The sequence below is a fragment of the Microtus oregoni genome, unplaced genomic scaffold (assembly GCF_018167655.1).
Source record: "Microtus oregoni isolate MIOR12 unplaced genomic scaffold, Mior012 000017F_ref0000208, whole genome shotgun sequence".
NCBI lineage: Eukaryota > Metazoa > Chordata > Mammalia > Rodentia > Cricetidae > Microtus > Microtus oregoni.
In genome coordinates, this window is record NW_024543076.1 from 23,140,809 (window position 1) to 23,155,290 (window position 14,482).

Genomic DNA, 14,482 nt, shown 5'->3' on the forward strand with positions numbered 1-14,482 from the left:
TCAAATGGACCCAGGTATTTAAGTCTACCTCCATATATGCTTAGAAATAAAAATTTTACCAAATGGATTGGATGTGGAATTTGGGCATGTCCTTTGGCAAGGAGAAGAAACAGACACAAGGGTAGAAAATAGGAGAGAAAAGAATAGTGGTGACTGGAAATCAGAGAAGACAGTTCCAGAGTCTGGCAAGTTCAAGGCCAAGGCAGATTCCGTGTGTGCACTGAGGTCTGCTCTCTGGTTATATATGGCTGCTGTGCCTTCACATGCTGGAGAAGTGAGAGTTCCTCGAACTACTTTCACATACACGCTGCTTTTATTCGTAAGTGTTCCACTCTATGAACTAATAAGTCCCCAAGCCCTTTCCTCTTAATACTTTGGCCAAGAGAGTATTGTGAAGCAATGGGAGTGTCCTCTGTGCATGGGAGAGGGGAGAACCGGATAAGCATTGGCCTTAGTCCTTGAGGTAGGTGAGAGCTGAGAAACAAACACTCTCTTAGGTGATTTGGAATGACTAATCTCTGAGACTCAAATATATTTGATGTATTCTAGATTCAGAGAAGGGTTTTATAGAGGAGAGTGCTGATTACAAGTGAGCAGGGATGGGTCAAGGCCAGATGGAGTCTTTGAAAACTACACTAAGAAATTAATTTATTATCCATAAGCTGTGCAAAGCCATTGAGATTTTTTTTAAATAGGGAAAGAAAATGACATGATTGAAATGGGGGCAAACAGAATGAATGGCGTGTCAAGATCAGAAAGGAAGACCTTGAAGTAATAGGAGCAAAAGCGCCAAATAATTGGTAAACTTGAGTTCATTTTGTGTGCCTTGATGGTGCTTCTCATTGAACCCCCTAAGTTCCGTAACACCGATTCACCAAAAGTTCATCTCAGCAAATTTCTCTTGTAGCTGTGGAAACTCAGGAAAATTCCTTCATTTCTCTGGTGTTGGGGTTTCTGAGGAAATGAGTGGTGCAGTAGAGAGATGGCAGAACACTTAGGGCTTGCTGCTCGTGCACCGGAACTAAGTCTTGATTCCCAGCACCCACGTTGGGTGTCTCACAACTGCCTGCAATTCCAGCTCCAGGAGGCCAGGACTCTTTCCTGGCTTTCACAGGCACCTGCACTTACCGCCTCACGCATACACATACATAAATAATAAAATAATTTAAAAAAATGAGCTGATACAATATACTGTTTCTTCAATTTCTTTCAAGGTTCTTTTCTTAGCTAGTATCATAGAAACTACTGACTTGGTCTTCTCATTTCCTTTTCTGAAATTGTTCTTGTATGAATAAACATTTTCCTTGGTGAACAGAAGGAAGTGTATTTACCTGAACTCACCCTGATTATCATTTGTGGTATTTACTCACTAAGCACTCAGTGGGATTTTAAAATGGTTACAATCTGTTTAGTGGCCATGCTGTATAAATCATTAATGCCACAATTTCCAAGTACATTAGAGATATGCAATTCACTAAACATTTCTTAAATCCACGATCAGTGTTCAAATATAACTTCATTTCCAGGCACATAAAATGGAGACCAAATGGTTTCCTTGCCTTTAGAACCCCATTTCCAAACCTCACAGCTACAAAAGCAAAGCCATTCATTTTGCAAAAGGTTTATCAGAGATCTAATTATGGCATCAAGTGGGGTGGTGTTCAGAACAGTCTGAATGATAAATAACGAGAAAAAATAATCCAATAATTATTTAAAGTAGTGGGTGTTAGCGTCCACTCTGATTTCCTGATGGTGGTAGCTGGGAAAAGCTTCAAAGTAACAATACACATCCAGCCATTGAGGATGTTTTATTCTTCTATTCATAGTTTATTTCATTACAAAAGTCCACTGGATTTGATCTGTTTTTCAATTATCCCAGCCACTTACTTGTGGGTATTGTGCCCGGCTGCTCCACGTGTGCTGCCGGCCCTCGGCACTATTATCCCGATCAACAAAAGACAATGATTACTTTCTAAAAAAGCTTTCGATGGAACTGCCCTGACAATAGGCACAGGTAATCAGAGGTATAATCACATTCTGCGGGAAATCTGTGCCCATAGAATGAACAGGAACAAACACGGAGCAGTCTTTGAAGTCCATTTTCATGTAAACATCCAATGGTCCTGTCAGGTTTCCCACCCCAGGTTTGAAGTGTAAATGTGCAGCATCATTTCAGGGTCAGGAAATAACTCGATTTTGGTATGAATGTATTTGCAAAATGTGTTCTTTTTCCAAGCTTTCGGGCCATGTCTACGAAGGCTATTGGTATATTATAACTGTTCTGCTTATAGACGTACATGATGACATCCTTTGCGACACAGACACGTTTAGTGTGAACTGAATCACACACTTAAAAATAGAGACCATGAAAAGTAGCCTGGCAATCGGTTGGTGCTAGAGGCAGGTTCCGGTATCATTCCTCACGGAGGCGTCCCAGAAAGCTCACAAACTTGTTTCGGAGAAGCAACAGAACGGAAACAGCCTTGCCACAGTCTTACCAACGTCTGGGTCATGTCCCGCTAGCGAGCACGGGGCTGGAGCACACCCAGGTAATGGGAACAATGTTTTCATGCTGAAAACTAACAATGACAGATTTTGAACTGAGCCATTGTTGCGGGAGTTACAATAGACCCAGATAACTGCACTGAAGGATGCACAAGAGCCTGAAGATATTTCTCCTTGCTCGCTTGGTGTAGATTCTTATCTCTGCTGCCGGTCATTGCTTTAAGGTGGTTTCTCAGCCTCACCCACTGCTGACGAGAGGCACCTGATAGCTCTTTGCTGTTGGGGTGCTATTCTGGGAATTATGGGCATTCAACAGCATGTGTGGCCTCTACTAACATACCAACCCCCAACTGTCAACAACCACACTAGTCTCCGTGATTAGAAAAATCGGTCTAGAAAGACTAAGCGTGGCCCGCCAAATTGACTAACGGAAGTGAGAAAGTTCACGGAGGGAAATCGTGATGACGGAATGCTGCACCTGAGATTCCTGGGCAGCCTAGAAATTCCATGGGAACAAAGTAAAATGACCAGTAGTGAGGATGCCCAGGGCTTTCTTTCCCTGTTCTCTGGGCCCTTTATAAAGCAGCAAACCGATAGGGATCAATTTGCAAAAACTGCCATAAACACTCAGACAGGACGAGGTTGTCAGCGTGGATCAGGCTCCAATAACTGAGCAAGAGGCAGGAAGCATGACTGGGTTACAAGTGGGCTGAAAAGAGAATACATATTCCCACAGTTTTTTTGCCTCTGGAGAGCATGGGTTCCTAGTGTTTGAGAAAGTCAGGCGGCGGCAGACTTTCCTATTATCCTAACCTCTGAGCCAGCAGACCACAATGGAGGCAGCCATCTTTTTTTTTTTTTTTTTTTTAACAATACTTATGGAAATCCTGGCACTTGACAGAAACACACACATGCACAGGCATGCACACTGGGGTGGGGGGGCATGGATAATTTTGCAAAAATTATATAAAATTTATTTTGTACTTCACTTTTGTGTGTGGAGAGAGAGAGAGAGAGAGAGAGAGAGAGAGAGAGAGAGAGATAGTTTACATGTGTGCACATGCATGTAAAAGACAGAAATCATCCTTGGGTGAATGGCATTCCTCAGGAAATATCACCTCATTTGTTTAAATTTATGTTTTTATTGATTTAATTGAGCTCTATGCTTTTTTCTGCTCCTCTCCCTGTCGCTCCCCTCCCCTTAAATCCTCTCCCATGATCCCCATGCTCCCAATTTACTGAGGAGATCTTGCCTTTTTCTACTTCCCATGTAGATTAGATCTGTGTATGTCTCTCTTAGGGTCCTCATTGTTGTCTAGGTTCTCTGGGATTGTGGTTTGTAGGCTGTAATCTCATTTTTTTAAAGACAAGGTTTCTGGCTCTCAACATTTCAAGCCAGAAAACCATTGGGCTCAAAGTATGGTTTCTGTCTGAAACACATGAAACTTTAGTTCTAACTCTCATTGATTCCTTCCTGCCCTTGCCAAGCTTGGAGCTTGCTAGGTAGGCGAGGCTGACTGGCCCATGGATCTCAAGGATCCGCCTGTCTCTCCTCCCCAACACTGGGATTCCAAACACACAACACCACGAATGGCTTTCATGCATGAGTTCTGGGGAGGGGGCAAAGGTCCTCATGTGTGCACAGCAAGCGGTTCACTGTCCGAGATATCTGATAACCTTGGTATTTACCCAATATCACTAGATGTCTTTGAATAGGGACAGCACAATGGTCTGGTGAGTGAGTAAAAGTGCTTGGTGCACAAGCCCGACAACCTGACTTTGATTCTTGAAACTCATGATGGAAAGAGCATCAACTTGTAAGAGTTGTTCTCCACATGTGGGCTGTGGCTTGTGTTTGCCCACTTTCTCTCTCTCTCTCTCTCTCTCTCTCTCTCTGTCTCTCTCCCTCTTTCCCTCTAATAAGAAATTTAAAAGTATTTGCCTCTGCTTCCTTAGTGCTGGGATTACAGAAATATGCTATCATTCATAATATTTAAATTCAATAAATTTGTAAATTAAAAAAAAAAGTATTTGAACATATAATTGCTAATAGCCCCATATTATTTGTATGAATGTATTGTGTTTTAATAATTTTCTTCAATTTTTTGGTATTTAAATTGATACTACATAATGTATATAAGTATATAGATAAGGATTTTGGTAATATTTTTTCTTTTTTATTACACAATTGAATATTTGAAGGACATTACATTTTTTGTTTTATTTATTTATTTGTTTGTTTGTTTTTGAGACAGGATTTCTCTGTGTAGTCCTAGAACTCACTCTAGAGACCAGGCTGGTCTCAGACTCACAGAGATATGCTTGTCTTTGCTTCCCAAGTACTGGGATTAAAGGCATGCACCACCACTGCTTGACTCCTTCTTTTCCCTCTATTTTATTTTAAAAACAGATTTATTTTTAATCTTTGATAGGTCCATTAATTCATAGAGTGAATTTCAGTCCTTCTCGGCTCCGAGCCTCTGACTCATCCCCACTTTTCTACTGGAAGCTTCCTGCTTCCTCGCAGATCTCCTACTTCTGTGTCTTCATGGGTTACTTTCAGGGCTTAAGTAGGATTTCTTTCATGAACCCTGTGAGGGTTGCTTGTTGGAGTATGGGCAACTAATCATTTGCTATACAACTGCAGAACATGACATACCATCTCCTGTAACATTCTCTGTCAATAGCCCCTCCCGAGGTGGGGGCATCTCTTAAGCCCTTCCCTTTCCTGTGATGAAAGGTTGATGGGTCTAGTCCTGTGCAGGTAAAACTGCTGGGGTGAGCTCATGAGGTACCTGTTATGGTCACGTCCAGAAGATACTGTTTTGCAGCAGTTCTTCCCACTCTCTGACTTAAAATTTTTCTGTTGCTCTTCCACAATGGTCCCCAAGCCTTGGGGAAAGGTCAGCTGGACTGGGTCTGAAAAAGCATGGGATAAAACCGGACTCGCTGAACATAGCAGACAATAAGGACTGCTGAGAAGTCAAGAACAATGACACTGGGTTTTTATCCTACTGCACGTACTGGCTTTGTGGGAGCCTAGGCAGTTTGGATGCTCACATTACTAGACCTGGAAGGAGGTGGGAGGTCCTTGGACTTCCCACAAGGCAGGGAACCCGGACTGCTCTTCGGACTGACGAGGGAGGGGGACTTGATTGGGAGAGGGGGAGGAATATGGGAGGCGGTGGAGGGGAGGAGGCAGAAATCTTAAATAAATAAATAAATACATAAATAAATAAAAAAAGATGTCACAGTCAGGGTCAAGTATCCCAGGGTCACTGGTTCTTTGCATTTTGAGTCTCTATATTAAGGACTGTCTACTGCAAGAAATGTTTCCATGATGGCTGAGAGGTGAGCTAACCTATAGTTATAAAAAAATGTATTGAAAAGGAATTTGATATTATCTTTGCTTAACAAGATAATACTGATAGGTTCTTTCCTGGGGCCTCTGACCTCGCCAGCTGCGGGTTCTTGGCCTTACAGTTGGTTTACAGTACCAGGCCTGAGTCCCCACAGCTCCCCTGGAGACTGGCATTTATTTTTCTAAATGCTGCCTAGTGTGGGAAACAAAGACACTTTTAGGCAAACATTATTTGATTTAATAAATACTAGCGCTCCACCTACTGGTAGATCTTAAAATGGCAGACCAGAGAAAGGATGTTAAAAGACTGGAACAATTGGGAGATTAACAATTGCAATTTAATCTGTTTTGAAACTTTATTTATTATTTTTTTTTGCTTTTATATACTCCCTTCTTTCCAGTGCCTCCACCTACCGAACTCTGGCCTTTCTTCCCCCACTATTTCTCTTCAGATACAGGCGGGCATCCCACGGATATCAGCTAGTCATGGTATTTCCTGCTGCAGTGAGACCAGGCACCGCTTCCTCCATCAAGGTTGGATGAGAGGTAATCTGGCAAGAGGAGTGGGTCTCAAAGATAGGCATCAGCGTCAGCAACATCCCCCGCTCTCACTGCCAGGAGCCCCATGTGAAGATCAAGCTACGCAACTGTAATGTATATGCAAAGGGTCCTGTCACGCTCTCCCTGGTTGTCAGTTTAGTCTGTGAACCTCGATGAACCCAGATTAGTTGTTTCTGTGGGTTTTCTTGTGATGCCCTTGACACTTCTGGGTCCTACAATCTTTCCTCCCCATCTTTTGCAGGATTCCTTGAGATCCACTTAATATTTGATTGTGGGTCTCTTCATCTGTTTCCATCAGTTGCTGGGTGAAGCCTCTTTGATGACAATTGGGCTAGGTACCAATCTACGAGTATAGCAAAAATAGCATTAAGGATCATTTCATAACTTTTTTTTCAGTTTGTGTTTGGTTCTATCTTATGTCTCTGGGGTATCCTACTTCTGGGACCTGGTCCTCAGTGGGGAGCTCCCACTCAGGATATGAGTCACTCAGGATATGTTGGTCACTCCCACTCAGGATATGGGTCTCCAGCTGTGCAGTCCTTAGTTGGTCACTCACAACAACTGCTGTACCGTCTTTACCCCAGCACGTTTTATATGCAGGACAAATTGTAGGTTAAAGGGTTTGTGGCTGGGTTGGTGTCCCAGACCCTCCGCTGGAAGTATTGCCTGGTTATAGAAGATGGCTGGTTCAAGCTTCATATTCCCTATTGCTAGAAGGCTTACTTAGGGTCACCATCGTATATGCCTGGAAGTTTCTGTTGTTCTAGGTTTCTAGCCCATCCCTGAGACACACCTTGATTTCAGTTGTTTTTTCCCATACTCTCTCCCTCCATCCTCCCTCCACCTAATCCCTCCTGTTCCATCCCTGTTCCCTCTTCCAGGTTCCTACCCCCATCCACTGACAATGTCCCTTCTATTTCTCATTCATGGTGAGCTGCATGCATGCCCCCCCCCCCCCTGCCTTGAGACCTACTGGTCACTTAACTTCTCTGGGTCTGTGAGTTCTAGCATGGTCCTCCTTTATTATACAGCTAATATTAATTTATTAGTGAGTGCATACCATGCTTGTCTTTCTGGGTGTGGGTTACCTCACTCAATCTTTTCTAGTTCTGTCTGTTCGCCTTCAAATTTCCTGATGTCATTGTTTTTAACAGGTGAGTCACACTCGGTTGTGTAAATGGACCACATTTCCTTAATCCATTCTTCAGTTGAGGGACATCGAAGTTGTTTCCAGTTTCTAGCTATGAAGAATAAAGCTGGCATAAGCATAGTTGAGTAAGTGTCCTTGTGGTATGGTGGAGTGTCCTTTGGATATATGCCCAGGAATGATATAGCTGGGTCTTGAGGTAGTTTGATTCCCAATTTTTTGAAGAACCACCTATCGTGTGATGAGACACCATGACCAGGGAAACTCTTTTTTTTTATTTTAAAATTTTAAATTCATTTTACACACCAAACACAGTTCTTCTCCCTTCTTTCCTCCTGTTCCTCCCACCTCCTTCCACCCCCATCCACTCCTCAGAGAGGGTAAGACCTCCCATGGGGAGTCAATGAAGCCTGGCATACCAAGTTGAGGCAGGATCAAGTCCCTCCCTCCTGCATCAAGGCCTAGCATGGTATCACCTTAGGGAATGGGCTCCAAAAAGCCACTTCATGCACCAGGGATAAATCCTGGTCCTATTGTCAGGGGCCCCACAAACAATTCATAACTGTTACCCACATTCAGAGGACCTAGTTTGGTCTCTTGCAGGCTCATAGTTCATAGTCCATGAGCTTCTACTAGCTCAGTTCAGCTGTCTCTGTGGGTTTTCCCATAGTGATCTTGACCCCACTTATTCATATAATCCCTCTTTTTTCTCTTCTACTAGACTTCAGGAGCTCGGCCCAGTGCTTGTCTGTGGATCTCTGCATCTGCTTCCATTGGTTACTGGATGAAGGTTCTATAATGACAATTAGGGTAGTTACCAATTGGCCAGGGCAATACTTATAAAGGAAAAATTTAATTGAGTTGGCGGTTTACAGTTCAGAGGTTCAATCTTTTGTCATGATGACAGGGAGCATGGTGGTGTGCAGGTAAACATGGTGCTAGAGAAGTAACAGGAAGTGGTCTCAGTTACTGGGTGGTATCCTGAGCACAGCAATCCTCAAAGTCTGCCCCCACAGTGACACATTTCCTCGAACAAAGCCACACTTCCAATATTGCTACTCCCTGTGTGATTATGGGCACTAATTACATACAAACCACCATATTGATTTCCAAAGTGGAAGTCTGCACTTCTATGAGCAGCGGAGAAGTGTTTCCCTTGTTCCCCATCCTCTCCGGCATGAGTTGTCACTTGTGTTTTTGATCTTAGTCATTCTGAGAGTCATAAAATGGAATCTCAGTGTCATTTTGATTCGCATTTCCCTGATGACTAAGGATGTTGAACATTTTTAAAAGTGTTTCTTGGCCATTTTGGTTTCCTTTGTTGAGAATTCTCTGTTTAGACCTGTGCCCCATTTTAAAAACGGACAATTAATTTATTGCTGTCTAGTTTTTTGAGTTCTTTATGTGTTTTGGAAATTAGCCCTCTGTCAAATGTGGAGTTGGTGAAGATATTTTCTCCTTTTGTAGGCTGCCATTTTGTCGTTTTGACAGTGTCGTATGCCTTACAGAAAGTTTTGTTTATTTATTTAATAAATAATAAATTTATTAAATAATAAATTATTTAATAAATGAGTAAATTATTCATTTATTAATTGTGCATCTAAGTGCCTGTTCAATTGGTGTTCTGTTCAGGAAGTTGTGTCCTGTACCAATGTGCTCAAGGCTATTTCCCACTTTCTCTTCTATCAGATTCATTGTATCTGGATTTATATTGACATCTTTGATCCATCTGGACTTGAGTTGTGTGCATGGGGATAGATATGGATCTATCTGCATTCTTTTACATGTAGACAACCAGCTATACCAGCATCATTTGTTGAAGATGCTTTCCTTTTCTCTATAGTATACGTTTGGCTTCTTTGTCAAAAATTGGTTGATCCTATCTCCTCCTCGAATAATTTGAGTAGGAATTTGCGTATTAATTCTTTAATCTCCAAAGCGCAACCAGTCACTCAATAGTTTTGGTCTTCATTTACATATTTCCATCTATGTTTTCCTTCTCTCCCATGGTATTAGGCTCTCATCTTAGGCTTTGAATGTTGGATTATTTCATTTAGCTCACAAGCACTCCTGACAGTTGTTAGGCCATGCCTCTGGTTCACTGTCTGTACTGCCGCTAGAACTATCTATAAAAGCAGATCTGGTCCTCTTTCCCCACAGGAATGCTGGAGTGATGCCCCATGACTTTTGTGACTAAGTAAGTTCTTCATCTTTGATATCAAGGATTTTCATGGTTTTTGCTTCTCCAGACCTCAAAGCCACAGTGTCATTTAATTCTCTCTTTACCTTTGTCTTTTCTGTGTACCCCTTAATATTTCATCCATATGTATTTAGAGACCCCAGAACAAGTTGAGTCCTTTACATGTTTGAGCCTCTATACAAACTATTTTCTTAGCCTGGAATTCTAGTTTATTTCATACTTATCCATTTGTGGCTTTCCCCTCCCCCAGGACTGAAAATTGAACTTACGGTCTCACGAATGTTAGGAAAGTTTTCTATCCTTAGTTATATCTCTAAAATGTCTTTTCATTTCATGTTTAAGACTAAACTTAGTCTCCTTTGGTAGACTTCTTTCTCTTTCAAGATAGCCTTAGAAGGTTCTCATCTTTGCTTGTATCAGTATAACACAAACTGTATCTACTGTGTTGCAATTTTTTTAATGTCTGCCTGTGAGACGGGTATCTCTTGAAAGAAATAATTTTCCCAGATCCCAGCACAGTGCCGGGTGTAAAGTAATCCATTAACTGTAAAACCACATTAAACATCCATTCCTATAAGGGAAAATTACCATGGTTTGTTCCTATACAGTGCTGGGGTACTAACTGCTCAGTTCCTTAGCAAATGTCTAAAAAATGTAGAATCCGTTTCTCTCTGGCACTGTCACCGTTTTGGTAAACACAAAAGACAGCATGGACTAATTCATTCACTCCAATCAGCTGTTGCGTGTGTCGCTGGCAGGACAACCTGCCCTTTCTTGTTTCATTTACGGGTGTTGTCATAGCTAAGCTTTATGCTATTTAGGAGAAATCACTTCAAATAGCTCCTGAGACAAGGCTTGATAATTTTAGTGACGGATTTATTATTTGAGCCATACAAAGCTACTGTGAAATGATAGCGAATAACTGAGCCTCAGGAAGTAATAATTACTTTCATTCTGCAATTTCAGATGATATAAGGTAAAAGTAATAGGAGCTGAAGTTTCAGACACTAAAGTGGCGTAAACAGGAAACAGGATGAGACAATGTCAATCAATCTAATGATTTTATTTCCTCAAAAAGCAACAGAGGTGATACTGTTATTTTGGGCCTGAAGACAACGACTTATGGTATACAAGCTTGGCAAATTTTTTAGCTCATACCCTTAAAGACTAAGTTTTAATGTATCCCTGTCAATGAATCCCGAAGAAATTTAGGCCAAGAGATATAAAATGTTAAATTTGTCATGTCTATCTAAATAATCTTCTTTGGAATTTGCAAGTCTGAGATCAGGGTGACAAAATGGTTCTGGTAAGGGCTGTTTTTAGAACTACAGGCCACTTACTTCTCCTGGTATCTTTCTATGGCAGCAAGGACTAGAAAGCTTTCTAATGTTTCCTTTATAAGGATGTAGCCACACCCAAAAGGAATCTAGCTCCCAACACATAGCCATAACATTGGTAATTATGATTCTAATGAACCTGGCAAGAGGGCAAGCGTTCAGTGATTTGCAGCTACTGAACGTTCTAGAGATCAGACATTGTACTTTATAAACAATCTACAGACATGGCTCATTAGGAAGTGCTTGCCACAAAGCCTGACAATCAGAGGTTTATTGTGTGGATCCACTTGATGCCAGGAGAAAATTGACTCCTGCAAGTTGTCTACTTGGAGAGAAAGAGAGAGAGAGAGAGAGAGAGAGAGAGAGAGAGAGAGAGAGAGAGAGAGAGAGAACTCTTACCAGGGAAGCAGGCAGGGTAACTGCAGCTCTTCACTTCACCCCCCACTCCTCCCAGTCTCCAACCCCCAGTCTCATCCCCAGTTCTGCATCAGATCACCTGGTACAGCCCCTAAAGCCCTCCCTCCCTTTTACCCACATCTCTAGCGAATCCCATAGATTCCTCCTCCTAACCTCCCTGCCCCTACTGTTGCTCTATTTCAGACCCACCTCCAGCAGGTACTTCTTGGGAAGTCACAGGCCACTCTGGCCAGAGAAGCAGGTAGGCTAATTGCAAATCTTCCGCTCTCCTCTGCCCTCCAAATCCAATCCCTCAGTCTCACCTCAGCTTTGCAATAGTATACCTGCTGCTGCTTCCCTTCCCACAATGGCCTATCTGCAAGAACCAATGTACGTCTACTGCGGTGATATCTAAATCCCTTTTACAACTAAGTACCAGTTTATGCATCTGCTTCTCAAATTATCTGCATCACAACTGCAGTCCATTGGTTTCTAGGTAAATGACATTGGAGGAGGAGCTGGTGAGGCAGAAGCAGACCTGGAAGCATGTCACCATCATCAAAGATGGAAACCTGAAGCATGGTTGTTATTGAAGAAGTCTTGGCAATGGTCTGGTATTTATGGCACTTAAGAGATCAGAGGCCTTGAAGCAGACCAATGACAAATGGCAATGAGTGTTTGCATGTAAGGGTGTGTGGGCAAAATATACTGAGTTACTAAGTGATGTGCTGTGCAGCTTCCGATGTCATTGTGACAAATAAGTTTGTGATGGAGGGGAGGGAAGGACGGAGGAACAAAGCAGTGCATACTTGCTGAAGAGGTCGAGCCAGGTTGATGTCAGAGGCTTAAGTTACCTTGAGATCCCATTTTGATATACATGGTTTGTACTGTTACCTGAGGCCATGTTGATGTCTGTGATTCAACCTGCTGCCAGGGACCATGTTTTTATCTATGGTCCTGCTGTAACTGTGGGTTCTTTTGATGTCTGTGACCATTTGAAGGCCTTGTGGATATCCATGCCCTGTGCTGCTTCCTGAATCCATGTTGATATCCATGGGCCATGATGCTGCTGAGGGCCCCCACCAGTTGCAACACTCAGAAGAACAGGCCCTTAACCTCGCCAGGGAAGTACAACAGAGTCAACCCTGCTGGTTGTGCAAATGTAGGTGAGCCAGCTCTGAAATTACGAGCATGGGAGGGCTGTCCTCATTACTCATCTGTCTTGTGGTGGCATGGGCAGGGGACAATTTCCCTCTTCCCCCACCCCCATAGCATCTGGCAGGCAGAAGAGCTGGCCCTGTGATCATAAAAGTGGGGGAACCAACCCCGTTAGCACGTATGGGTGAGTCAGCTCAGAAGTTGTAAGCATGGGAGAACTGTCCCCATTTCACATGTGGCAAGCCAACCCTACAGCTGCCCAGCCCCAGACCCAAGGACATGACTTAGCTTTCATGTGAAGGGACCTGACCTGCAGACCCAAAGCTGCAGGATCTCCACAACACGGGTAACAACAGGATGTCCATGAAGAGCCCAAGCAAGTGCCAAGAATTGATACAGGAGTAGAAACCACAGACCTCAAACCATACCAATGACTCTTAATGAACACTTGCAAGTAAAGATATTACAGACAAAGGGTACATGGCATGACTCATGGTGTCACACTGCAATTTCTATGACAAGATTTAAAATTTTTTCTTTTTCTTTTATATTATTATATTTTTCTCTTAAATTTTGTTTTATTTGGAAGGTGTTTGGGGCAGAAGGCAGATGCAAAGGGCCAGGGAAATGAATGGGATCAAGATACATGGTGTAAAAGACACATGGAACAAGCAAAATAAAAAAGAACATGGTGAAGATGGTTGTGGCTACACAGAATTAAGAACTGTTATCCCAGTTGATATCCTAGAGATGAACTACAAGAGAAGTGGTGATAGATTTACAAGAAAGCAGAGCACATGAGATTACTGTATCAATGCACCAGGACACTAGCTGAACAAGAAAAAAATAAGAAATCTGTAACATAGTTGGATGCACTTTTTTTTTTTTGTAACAGTAGTTAAGAGGTAGAGACTCACCTCTGAGTCAGAGGCCAGCCTGGTCTATAGAGTTCTAGGAAAGCCAGGAAATTTCTCTATGCAGAGAAATACCATCTCAAAAAAGAATTATTAATTTTAACATTACACAGTGTTATTTTTGGAAAACAGACATAAAAGTGTCTCAAATATCGCACAGTGGCCTATTTGCAAAAACTAATGTACTTCTACAGCAGCAAAAACTAAATCCTGTGTACAATGAAGGGGATGTCCTTCCTCCTACAGCTCTGAAGCTGATTGCATTAGAACACAGGGCATATATCCCAAGATAAAATCTGATTGTTAAGAACACACACACACACACACACACACACACACACACACACACACACGGTAGTTCATTGTAGCAGCAAGTACTTACCAATGTACCTCACAGAGATGTACTAAAACAGAAGTCATGATTGATTAACAACAAAGCAGAGCACATGGGAATACTTTATTGATGCACCAGGAAACTTCAGCAGTGCACAGTGTCATCTTTGGATAACTCACATACAATTGATTAAAACATAGCGCTGTGGGCTATTTGCAAAACTAATGTACTTCTACTGCAGAAATCCCTAAATGCCTTTTAAAATAAAGAGGACCAGTCTGCTTGTCCTCTGAAATTTTCTGCATCAGAACTGCAACAAATATTTTTCCTAGATAAAGAGTTTGGCAAGAACACAGTGAAGATGGTATTAGTTTTACAAAAACAAGCACTTTTCTCTTCCAACAGACATTGCAGAGATGTAAATGTAAGAGAACAGAGATCATAACATTAGTCTATCACTGTACCAGGGCACCGAGGCAGTATAGTGCCATCTTTGGAAAACTCAGGCATGTGACTAAAACATTGCACAGTGACCTATTTAGTGTAAAATAGAATGTACTTCTCCTGTA